Consider the following 11,706-nt stretch of genomic DNA (forward strand, 5'->3'; position numbering starts at 1 on the left):
CACATAGACATCATGTCAGTCATCGTTTTGTTCAGTCGTTCGGTCGAGCCGTTTGTCTGCGGATGATAGGCAGTTGTCCTTCGGTGGGTCGTGTAGCTGAGTTTAAAAACGTCTTCAATGAGCTGTGCCGTAAAGGCTTTGCCTCGGTCTGTGATGACGTGCGATGGGGCGCCATGCCGTAGGACGATTCTCTGTATAAAAAAGTGGGCAACCTCGGAAGCTGTGCCTCGAGGCAGCGCCTTTGTCTCAGCATACCGCGCCGCGTCAAACAGTCTGTGGCGACCATTATCCACCTGTTGCCAGAAGTTGACAGTGGAAACGGGCCCAGAAGATCCATGCCGACCTGGTCGAAAGGTTTGCCAGATGGGTCAATCGGATTCGGCAATCCCGCAGGCTTCACAGCTGGCGACTTTCGGCGCTGGCATTCACGGCAGGGTTGGACGTACCGCTTAACACACTCGGCAAGTTTCGGCCAGTAGTATGATTTGCGCACTCTATCAAGCGTTCGCGTAAAACCCAAATGGCCAGACAGAGGCTCGTCATGACAGGCGAACAAAACTTCGGCACGGAGGTCTGCTGGAACAACCAAAAGGTAGGTCTTATTGCTGGCAGCGGAGTTCTTCTTATACACGGCGCCATCTCGTAAACAAAAAGACGGCAATCCTCGAGCGATATGCCACGGTATTGATGGGTTTCGTCGTTACAGATGTTCGAATATAGGCCGTAGTACGTCGTCTGCGCGCGCCGGTGTGGACAAATCAGTGACGCTTACGACCCCAAGGAAAGCGCCGTCGTCCTCAATGTCTTGGTCGGTTGTGTCGACAGGGGCGCGCGAGAGTGCGTCAGCGTCTTCGTGTATGCGGCCCGACTTGTACACGATGGCCATGTCGTACTCCTGCAAACGTACACTCCACCGTGCCAGTCGTCCAGAAGGGTCCCGCAGATTTGCAAGCCAGCATAACGAGTGATGATCGGTTACCACGTTGAATGGGCGGCCGTAGAGATAAGGGCGAAATTTGGCCAGTGCCCATACGACGGCAAGACACTCTTTCTCTGTGGTGGTGTAGTTGCTCTCTGCACGCGATAGCGTGCGACTTGCGTATGCGATCACTCTTTCAATGCTTTGCTGCCGTTGTACAAGCACCGCTCCAAGACCAACGTTACTGGCGTCTGTATGAACTTCCTTCTCCGCCTCCTCGTCAAAGTGGGCCAAAACTGGTGCTGACACCAGACGCTGTCGAAGATCGGTGAAAGCAGTCTCTTGCTCTGCGGCCCAGATGAACGATACATCGTCCCTCCTGAGGCGAGTCAGCGGCTCCGCCATCTTCGAAAAATTTTCGATGAAACGCCGGTAGTATGCGCAAAGACCGTGGAAGCGTCGGACACCCTTCTTGTCGGTTGGTGTTGGAAACGTGGCTACAGCGGCAGTTTTCGCGGGAGCGGGGTTAACGCCTTCCGCGCTGACGACGTGTCCCAGAAACATCAGCTCCTTGTAGCCGAAATGACACTTCTGGGGCTTAAGGGTGAGGTTAGCCGATCGGATGGCTTCGAGAACTTGCCGCAGTCGTTTCAGGTAGTCGTCAAATGTCGCCGAAAAAACAACCACGTCGTCGAGGTAGACGAGGCAGCTTTGCCACTTCAGACCAGTGAGAACGCTGTCCATCATTCGCTGGAAAGCAGCTGGTGCCGAACAGAGACCGAAAGGAAGTACTCTGAATTCGTAAAGGCCATCTGGAGTGACGAAAGCAGTTTTTTTGCGGTCTCGTTCACCTACCTCAAGTTGCCAGTAACCGCTCTTGAGATCGAGAGATGAAAAATACTTAGCTCGACGCAACCTGTCTAAAGAGTCATCGATATGTGGTAGTGGGTTTCCAAATTCTGGGGCGAGGCCTCGGATTCGCCAGCTTGTGCGGTGAACTGGAGTCAGCTCCAATTGTGGGGCGAGGTTCTTGGTGCCCACTGGGGTCTCCTCCATAAGTTGAGCGTACCCAGCCAGCTCCACCAAATTGTAGCGTATACTCTGCTACAGAAAACAAGCTGAATAAGAATCCAGGCAAGCGTAAGCGTCGACGCGCGATGCCGAGACGAACCTCGTTGTCTTCTTTCTTCGGTCCCCTCGCTGTGCCACACCATGTGGCAATATATACCACCTTACTCAGCCTTGCTTCCCGCTTCTGCCATCACCTGACCGCAAATCATATTAGATAGCAGAAACCCTACACTCACACCCTTCGGGGTGGCGCAGTGGCTTGGGGGTTGCGCGACTGTGCTGCAGTGGGACGGGTTAAAAGCCCGGCCCCGAAGGCTGCGTACAAATGGAGGATGTACGCGAAAACCCTCTTGTACACACCCTACAGACCTCCACTGCAGGGCTGTATATATTGTATATAGTGTTGATCCGTTGATATAGTGTGTTGTTATTGTGTGTTGTTAAGTTTCTGTTTGAGGGAAGAGGTTGGGTCGGGTTTTTTTTTTTTTTCATGGGAGCTTTTCTGCCTCCTCAGCGGACTTTACGCATGCAGCTGCCGCTAGTTGCTCGCTCGGCCTCAACACAACAACATGGACTACACTGTAAGTTCCACTGGGTATGTGCCCGAATATACAACTTGGGTCACACCGCATTAAGATTTAATCATCGGCAGTAGGGTATCCGGTTTTACAAACAACCTGGGCCACGAATCATATACAATTGAGCCTGTCTCACTAGGTATGTGTGTCGGAATCATGGAGGTAAAAAATACTAGGAGGGAGTGTCGCGTGATTTCGCTAGCCTCGGCAAGCCAACCTCCTCTGAAGCCGCCCCTCCCTCTCTCAGGGGCCCCGTGCGCGGTGCCTTTTGGGTAGAAATAGGCCCACAAGGTTGCCGGAGCATTCGTGATTGTTTGGTACGTGGTAACTTTTAGTGGCGCCTGCCGTCACAGGCTTGGAGGCCCGTATGCGGGTAGTGGTTTTCTGCTACTGCGCGCGTCGTTCTTCGCTTCAAATGCGATGCCTTGAAACGTGGAGCAAGTCTGGGGCACCTGAATCGTGAAGACAGAAAATTTTCAAGGCCTCACTTGCGCTTACCACCGCGGTTAGTGGAGTTGCCAGCGCTCGCGGCTCGAAACCCGTCCAGACGCCCGAGTGTGGTCTATTTTTCCCACGTACTCAAGTTTCGTCAAATGAGCCGTTGTGCACCTTAAGCTGTGGTGCGTATTATCTTGCTAATTTTCGTTCCGCTGTCCTTGCACCTAGAAACAAACGAGATGTGTTGAGGGAAAATTTCTTTATTGTCGCATTTTCGCTTAATAAAAGGCTGGTGTGCGTGTTTTATTTTGAGTGAAATAATTTTTGTCCCGCTGTCTTGCACCTAGAAAGAAACGAGATGTTTTGAGGGACACTTTTTTGTCGCATTTTCGCTTAATAAAAGGCTCTGGTATGCGTGTTTTATTTTGAGAGAAATAAATAGCATTAGCCTGCATTTTAAACGTCGAAGTGGTCGCCGTTTATTCAGATTTACGTGCACTATTTTCCAAGATTGTGTGGTGCGACGACGCTGTTGAGACGCGCCTCGGGGATCAATTTTCGTTATATAATAAAGCTAATGGACGGAATTTGTGCATTATCTAGAGTTTATTCAGCTGTTTTCGAATTCGAGTATAGCTCCACAGCCTAATTATGTCCTAGAATAAAACACTGCCAGGGGAACCCTTCTTTCTGTGCTAGTAGCGGCAAGGAAAAAATATCGGCATTCATTTGCACTTGTGGATTCATTGTGTTGCTGGTGTACTTGCATGTACTATGGAAAGCACATTTTTTATGACAACAGTAATTGTTTCGTTCTTTATTCAATGTTTATTGCACCTATAGAAGCCAGAAGATTTCATACAAATACAGAAGGAAGCCACATTTGTAATTTAAATGAAGTACATTGCAAAGATAATACACAAAAGAAAATTATAAACAGCGAGTAGGAAAACTTATTGTGCCACTGCTCTTCGGTATCAGTATTAGCATACTTGTATGCCACAGGGCATTTGTATAATGATGTTATACAAAGGAAACTATATCACACGTAGTATTGATACCTTTAATAAAACTGGTCAATGGGATCAGCTGTCCTTGAATGTAGCTGCAGTTTTGCTTACACTGCCTTGTATGCAACACTTTCAATACAGGGCTATATTTGTATAATATTTATATCTGCGCTGTCCTCACAAATATCGAAAGGCCTCCGTGATTGTGTTTGTCCGAAAAGTAAGCAATACATATGCAGAAATCGAAAAAAGAAGAGTGGTAGTTCACAAAGTGAAAGTTGAAAGAATTGATGTCAGGTCAGACCCACAAACTAAGTATGTCAACATTAAAATACAATGCATTGGGCTGCAAGTAAAATGTACAACAAAGCTTATGCTGTATCACATACCTACAAAATAATTAGCGCCGTCGAAGATGAGCCAACACACCGCAAAATTAAGAGGCGACGGCTCTATTACGTTGTGAATTTGTGAACCTCAAATTAATGAATATGTCACGGTACTTAAAACACTCATTGAGTGGTATACACCAAATGTTTGTGGTACCGCAAGGGCACCTTGAGTATCAAGGTGATGGTGCTTGGCGCCACCATGGACCCTTAGCCCCCATACCGAAGCTGTCATCCGCACCGTGGCGAAAGGTTTTGAGGTGAAGGGTAGAAACCATGAACGGTGGCGGTCGGGGCCATGGTCAAGCTCCGGCCGACGGGCTCTTCGTCTGTTTACCAGGCGGCGAGCTCCGGGACCTTCCTGTGAATAAGACGGTGAAACACAGGTGACATTCTAGAAACCGTCAGCATACCGATATGGCATGAGTACTATTTCCAAAAAACTCGATCAGTCCCTAAAAAGGGGTCGCACCGAAGACATCTTAGCCAAAACTCGAACAGAATGTGATCACTTCCCACGCTTCCTGATTATCCACTCTCTTGTAGACGAGTTGCTGCAATGTCCGTTTTTGTTATCGCTAGGACCCTTCAGAGAATGATAGGAAGAAACTATGAAGCAAAGAAACTGTCATCCGGTGATCTTCTTGTTGAAGTGTCAAAGAAAGATCATTCCGACATCCTCCTCAAGCAAAAGCAGTTCGCCCACTTACAGATGTCCGTTACCCCTCATCGCAGTCTAAACACAGTTCAAGGCGTCATATCAGAACGTGATCTGATCCGCGAAACAGACTCTGACCTCCTCGATGGCTTCAGAGATCAAGGTGTCATCGCCCTACGCCGCATCACCATAAGCCGAAACGGTGAAGATGTAGTGACACCCCATATCGTCTTGACGTTTAAAGGGCCCCTAAACCACCCAGAAGTCGAAATTTAGTGGTGGTGTTGCAGTTGTGCACGAGTCTACAACGAACACGTAGCCGCGAGAATTTTTCGAAATGGTGCCGTAATAGCGGAGTTACACGCGTTTGATGATCGAAAAACGGCCCTCGCTCATTTCGCTCTTTCCTTCGCTTCTCTCCTCGTTGGCTGGTCTCCTCTACTCGCCGAGTGCTGCTCGAAATGTCACGTGACATACGTCATCGCCAACGCGCTTCACAAAACGCCTACTTCCGGTTAAGGCACTGTCCACGCTAGCCATGCATGCTAGCGGCCTCCTCTCTGCCGCGCGAGAGGTGTCCAAAGTAGACGGCAGTTCGGCCGGCGCCCCGCCCGCTGCACCATCAACGGGTCAATCGACGACCGCGAAGCTGCGCGCCTCTGCCACCGGCAACGAAAACATCGGCTGCTGCTGAGTGCACGGCTACCGACGGGAGACGACCGGCTCGGCTGTGCTCGCATCGCAGCCGACGGCGCCACTAATATCAGCGTATTTTTCTTCTTTGTGTACAATTATTGCGAAGAGCGATAACAACGATAAGAAAATATTGCGGCTTGTGAGCGTCGGTAATTCATTTCGAAGCGCCGTCCGCTTTAGCTTTGAAGGGAACCGGAAAAGGCCTAGCCACGATATCGGCGCCGTCGAGCGATCAGCGGCGGTGAGGCTGCCGCACAAATGAGTCCCGGTCTCATCCTCTCTACGTACGGCAAGGAAATCTCGCCGCTCGCGAGCAAAACCGCTGTCGAACGGCAGCTCGTGAATGGCGAACGGCGTGCGGCGAGTTAGCGTGCCGGTAACGTGGACGTGGACTCGGCGCTTCTCGGCTACCCGATGTTGCTGCGGTGCCGGCGCGTGTTATGCCAATCTAGTAAAGGAGGCATTGGTTATGCGAAGCGTGCCGCTATAGACCCAGTGTTGCGCGCACGTCTGGAAAGGCCAACACTGTCGCACTCTATTCGCGCAGCTAATCAGACCGCTAAGCATGACTGTGTTGGAACACGAGCGATTTGGCACTTGCCTTGCGGGCTGTAAATACCGATGCGCAAGCGCGCACAAGTGAGCAACACGGCGAGGACGAGCAGGGAGCGCGCGTACCTGATAGCAGACAAACCGGAAGTCGTAGGTTCTTGTTCGACCAATGGACATCGTTTCCACCGTTGACATCACCAGATTCCCCCTGCTGACGTCGTGACGACCGCTGGGGTTCCGGAAAGGCGAGGGGAGGAAAACGGCATTGTTTTTTTTTTTTTTGGTTTTGTGGCGCGCCCGCGGCGCGTAGCGCTGCAGCGTTTGGCATCGTTGATCGTGATTGCATTCTGAACTCGATGCGCGTGTTTACTTGAAATATTCAAAAAATATCTGAGGTGGTTTAGGGGCCCTTTAATCGTTCCCGTCTACCAGACGCTGTGAAAGCAGAGTTCATTCACTGCAAAGTCCGCCCCTATGTCCCCGAGAAGATGCTTCAAGTGCCAGAAGTACGGACACGGATCCAACACATGTCGCGGAAAACTCACCTGTGCAAAGTGTGGTGCTCACGAGCATCCAACCGAAAGTTGCAGTGCCACTCAAACAGAATGTCCCAACTGTCATGGGCCGCACGCTGCGTACTCTCGAACCTGTGAAATATTCCAAAATGAGAAAAAAATAATTCAAATCAAGGTAACCGAAAACATAACATTCCCTGAAGCCCGGAAGAAGCTCTCGCTTCTCTCCGCAAGATCCTACGTTGACGCAGCGCGCCGGGGGGCCGGGCGGCGTCTAGTTACGGTGGGCACGCAGTACAGCTTTGGTGATGCGCGCCTTTCTCGGTCCCCCAGCAAGCAGCCATCGGCTGCACCAACCTTCCAAGTTCCAGAGGTCAACTTCTCACACTCCTCTGGAAGAACACAGACAACTGAGAGGGAGTCTACCCTTCTTGACAAACCCTCATCCGCTTCCGAGTCTCCGCCGGCAGCAATGGAAGTGACCCCGGGATCCTCGGTGTCTCCGACGCTGAGAGAGTCCCCCAAAGAGAGGCGGAGTTTTCTAGACCGCCTCAAACAGAAAAAACATCCGCCAGTCAAGCCGCCTAACAAAGTCGGTGACACTTGAATAACCCGTCCCCTTATCACTCGCAAAAATGGCTGCTGAGAGCATTATACACTGGAACTGCCGAGGGCTACTGAGAAATCTGGATGACATATATGAAATACTTGCACAATACCAACCAAACATACTTTGCCTACAGGAAACACACTTAAACCCAACACGCACAAACTTTCTCAAAGAATATGCAGTATACCGGAAAGACAGGCAAGGCACTGCCCACTCATCGGGTAGCATCGCTATTGTTGTGCAGAACACAATTCCCTGCCAGAGTATCACACTAGATACCGATTTAGAGGCAGTGGCAATACGGGCTCTAACTTTTGGTAGAATAATAACTGTATGCTCCCTATATATTCCTCCGGACCATCACCTATCCGTCCAAGAATTTGAAAAACTTATTGACGAGCTCCCGGATCCATTCATGTTGTTGGAGATTTCAATGCACACCACCCACTATGGGGATGTTCAAGAGTTGATTCCCGAGGTGCACTAATCGAAAAATTTCTATTGTCCTCCGGTTCCTGTATATTTAATAAAAAAGACCCAACATATTTTAATTTAGCACACAACTCATACACAGCAATAGACCTTGCTATTGGCTCTCCGGTGCTCTTGGCAACCACTGAGTGGGCTGTTATCGATAATCTGTACGGAAGCGACCATTTTCCTGTTTGCCTAAAACACACAGGAAACATAAATATGGTTGTAAATAATCATAGGAAATTTAAAGAACAGGCTGCTGATTGGAAGAAGTTCCGAGAACTCTCAAGACTGCCCAGTTCTCCAATCGTAGACCTAGGGATAGACGAATTACAATCCATGATCACTCTGCATATTATAGAAGCCGCACAGAAGTCAATCCCACAGACATCAAACAAGACACAAAACAAACGTGGGCCATGGTGGAATGCGGAGTGCAGGAATGCCCGTGAGAACCAAAACAAAGCATGGTCGAAATTCCGCAGGTATCCTACAGTTAACAATTTAATAGACTTCAAGCGTGCTAAAGCAAATGGCAGGCGTATCCGACGTGCATCCAAACGGGAAAGCTGGCAGTCATTCCTCTCATCTGTAAACTCCTACACAGATACACATAAAGTGTACAACAGACTTAGAGCATTTCAAGGGCGCAGTGCTCACCCAGTGCCTCTGGTCAGCACTGCTGGTGATACACTGGAACACCAACCAGATGCAATAGGTCAACATTTTGAATATATTTTCAGCTCAGCACATTATACAGACTCCTTCATGCGACACAAGCTAGCGGAGGAGCGGAAACCTATCCGTGATAAAAGGCCATCCACAGGAGGGTACAATAGCCCTTTCACTATGGAGGAATTGAAGGCGGCTCTGGGACATGTGGGAACTCAGCAGCAGGCCCAGACAGGATTACTTATGGCATGCTCAAGCACATACATGAACACACCCTTAGAAGCATCCTCTTTCTGTTTAATAAGATATGGTCCTTTGGGCGCCTACCCAAAGCCTGGAAAGAGGCTGTTATCATACCAATCCTCAAACAAGGAAAGGAAGCCACGCTTGCAGCAAGTTAAGCCCGGCCCACATGGAGCGATTTTCTTGCGAAAATCTGGCGAAACGGCCGCGCGCGGCGTCCACCTGGCGGCCGGCGGCTGTTCGCCCGGCGGCCGGCGGCTGTTCGCCGACGATCAAGGTGGGCTAAATATTTTCGCCGGCGATCCGCCGCTCGCCGGAAGCGGCGAGTGGCGCGGACCAATCAGGGCGCAGTCGCGTCCGACTTCCGGCCGCCACATTTGACTTGGCTAGCCAGCCACAGAACATGGCGACGAAAGCTGCGCGAATCGCGTACATCGATCGGCTGATCATAGCCGTCCAGGCGCGACCATATTATGGGATTGCTGCCACCCAGAGTACAAGAACTCACGGAAAAGATCGTCGTGTGGCGTTGTCCGGACCGGTTCACAGCGCAGCTGGGCGTTTTCTGCGACTACTGAAAGGATGTGTCCGCGACCTTCTTGAGCAATTACTTCGAGTGCAAACGGGAACGGATGTTTGCAGAACGCACAATTACCGCAGCACCTCTAATAAAACCGCGGATATCGCGGCTACGGTACAGTACACTGTAGCTACGGCATCTGTGGCTACGGTACCGCGGCGGCTGAACACGATTGCCACTGCACAGCGTGGCCAGCCCCAGCGATTATTCCGCATCCTGCAGTCAATGTTTTGATAAAAGTGACAGAAATTGTCAAAATGGACATTAAACCTAGATAATAAGTCGTTTTTATTTACCGTGATTACATAAAAATGGTTTACTTGCAGATACAAAACTATTTTTTCACTGCATCTAGTTGCTTGTGCAAGGTGTTTGAAAAAATGATAAACCGCCGCCTCGTTTATTTCCTTGAATATAACGGCCTTCTTGACCAACGTCAAGCTGGATTCAGGTCTGGTCGGTCGACAACTGACCAGCTTGTAGCATTTGAATCTTATGTCAGGGATGTCTTTATCCACAAACAACATTGTCTTTCTGTATTCTTTGACCTGGAAAAAGCTTATGACACGACCTGGCGTTATGGCATTCTACGTGATCTGCATTATCTTGGAGTCTCGGGAAGCATGCTCAATACTATAGAAAGCTACCTCTCCGAACGCACCTTCGTGGTTCGTCTTGGAAATGCTCTATCGAAGCGGTTATTACAGGAGAATGGCGTTCCCCAAGGTGGCGTTCTCAGCTGCACGCTTTTCATAGTTAAATGAACTCTCTAAGCAGTCTGTTGCCCAAAACTATCTCTTACTCTGTTTACGTTGACGATGTCCAGATCAGTTTCAAATCCTGCAACTTGGCCATCTGTGAACGGCAAATTCAGTTGGGGGTAAATAAGCTCTCAAGCTGGGCAGATGAAAATGGGTTTAAATTCAACTGTGGCAAAACCGTCTGTTTACCTGTTTCTCAGCAGCGTGGCATTAGGCCAGACCCTAACATCACACTAAACGGGCAGACCATAGCCGTTAAACAAGATCACAAATTCCTAGGCGTTGTGGTAGATAAAAAGCTCACCTTTGTTCCACACATCAAGCAGTTGCGATTGAAATGCTTGAAAGCATTTAACTTACTAAAGATCCTTTCCCATAAGTCATGGGGTACAGACCGTGACTGTCTACTGAACCTTCTGAATAGCGTTGTCCTATCACGTATTGACTATGGCTCGGTAGTGTACGAATCAGCATCAAAGTCTGCGCTAAAGATGCTTGACCCCGTGTACCACCTTGGGCTCCGTCTGGCCACTGGTGCTTTCAGAACTAGCCCAATAGCCAGCCTGTACGTTGAGGCGAACAGATGGTCACTGGAACGACGAAGGCAGTGCACAAGCATAGTGTATGTCACTAAGGTGCTCTCTCATGCAGAGCATCCATCTGGTGAACTCTTGCGGGACACAAGCAACACCCAGTTGTTCTTGAGACGACCTTCAGCAACGCCACCATATCCCGTTGGAGTCGCGTCACACATTGAAAGCCTGCAGATACCGGCCTCCAACCTCCAGGTGGTGTCCCACAAAGACGCCATTGCGCCATGGGAAATACACGCTGTTCACTGTGATATGTCATTTCTTGAGGTGGGCAAACATGGGCATCCGCTTGCAATAAATCAGCACTTTATGTACTTGCAGGCAAAATACAGGTGTGCAGAGTATTACACTGACGCCTCTAAGTCTTCAGCTGTCGCATGTGCCGCACATGGCCCTCAATTCTCGGAATCGAAAACAATGAACGAACATACAAGCATATTTACTGCAGAATGCTGTGGCATCCTCCTAGCCGTAAAGCACATCCTACAGAATAAACAACCAGCCTCCATCATATATACAGACTCCCTCAGTGCAGTGACTGCGTTGTCATCCAGTAAAAAGCATACAAATCCAATAACTAATTTCCTTCTAAAATGTCTCATGTCGGCTCACAAATCTAAACTTAAAATCACACTGTGCTGGGTACCAGGGCACTGCAACATAGCTGGAAATGAGGTAGCTGACAGACTTGCGCAGTCAGCTGCTCTCCGTAATTCTATTGACATAGATAATATACCCTACGAGGACCTCAGGCCACAGATTAGAAACAGAATCGGTAGGCAATGGCAAGAAGAATGGGATGGAGCAATTGAAAACAACTGCACACAATAAAGCCATTAATAGGAAGATATGCTACCGAGAAACGCGACAGACATAAAGAGGTTGCACTATGCAGGCTTAGAATAGGACACACACATGCAACACATTCCAATCTGCTAAACAGTTCT

Source organism: Dermacentor silvarum, chromosome 3, assembly GCF_013339745.2.
Source record: "Dermacentor silvarum isolate Dsil-2018 chromosome 3, BIME_Dsil_1.4, whole genome shotgun sequence".
In the NCBI taxonomy this organism is placed as follows: Eukaryota; Metazoa; Arthropoda; class Arachnida; order Ixodida; family Ixodidae; genus Dermacentor; species Dermacentor silvarum.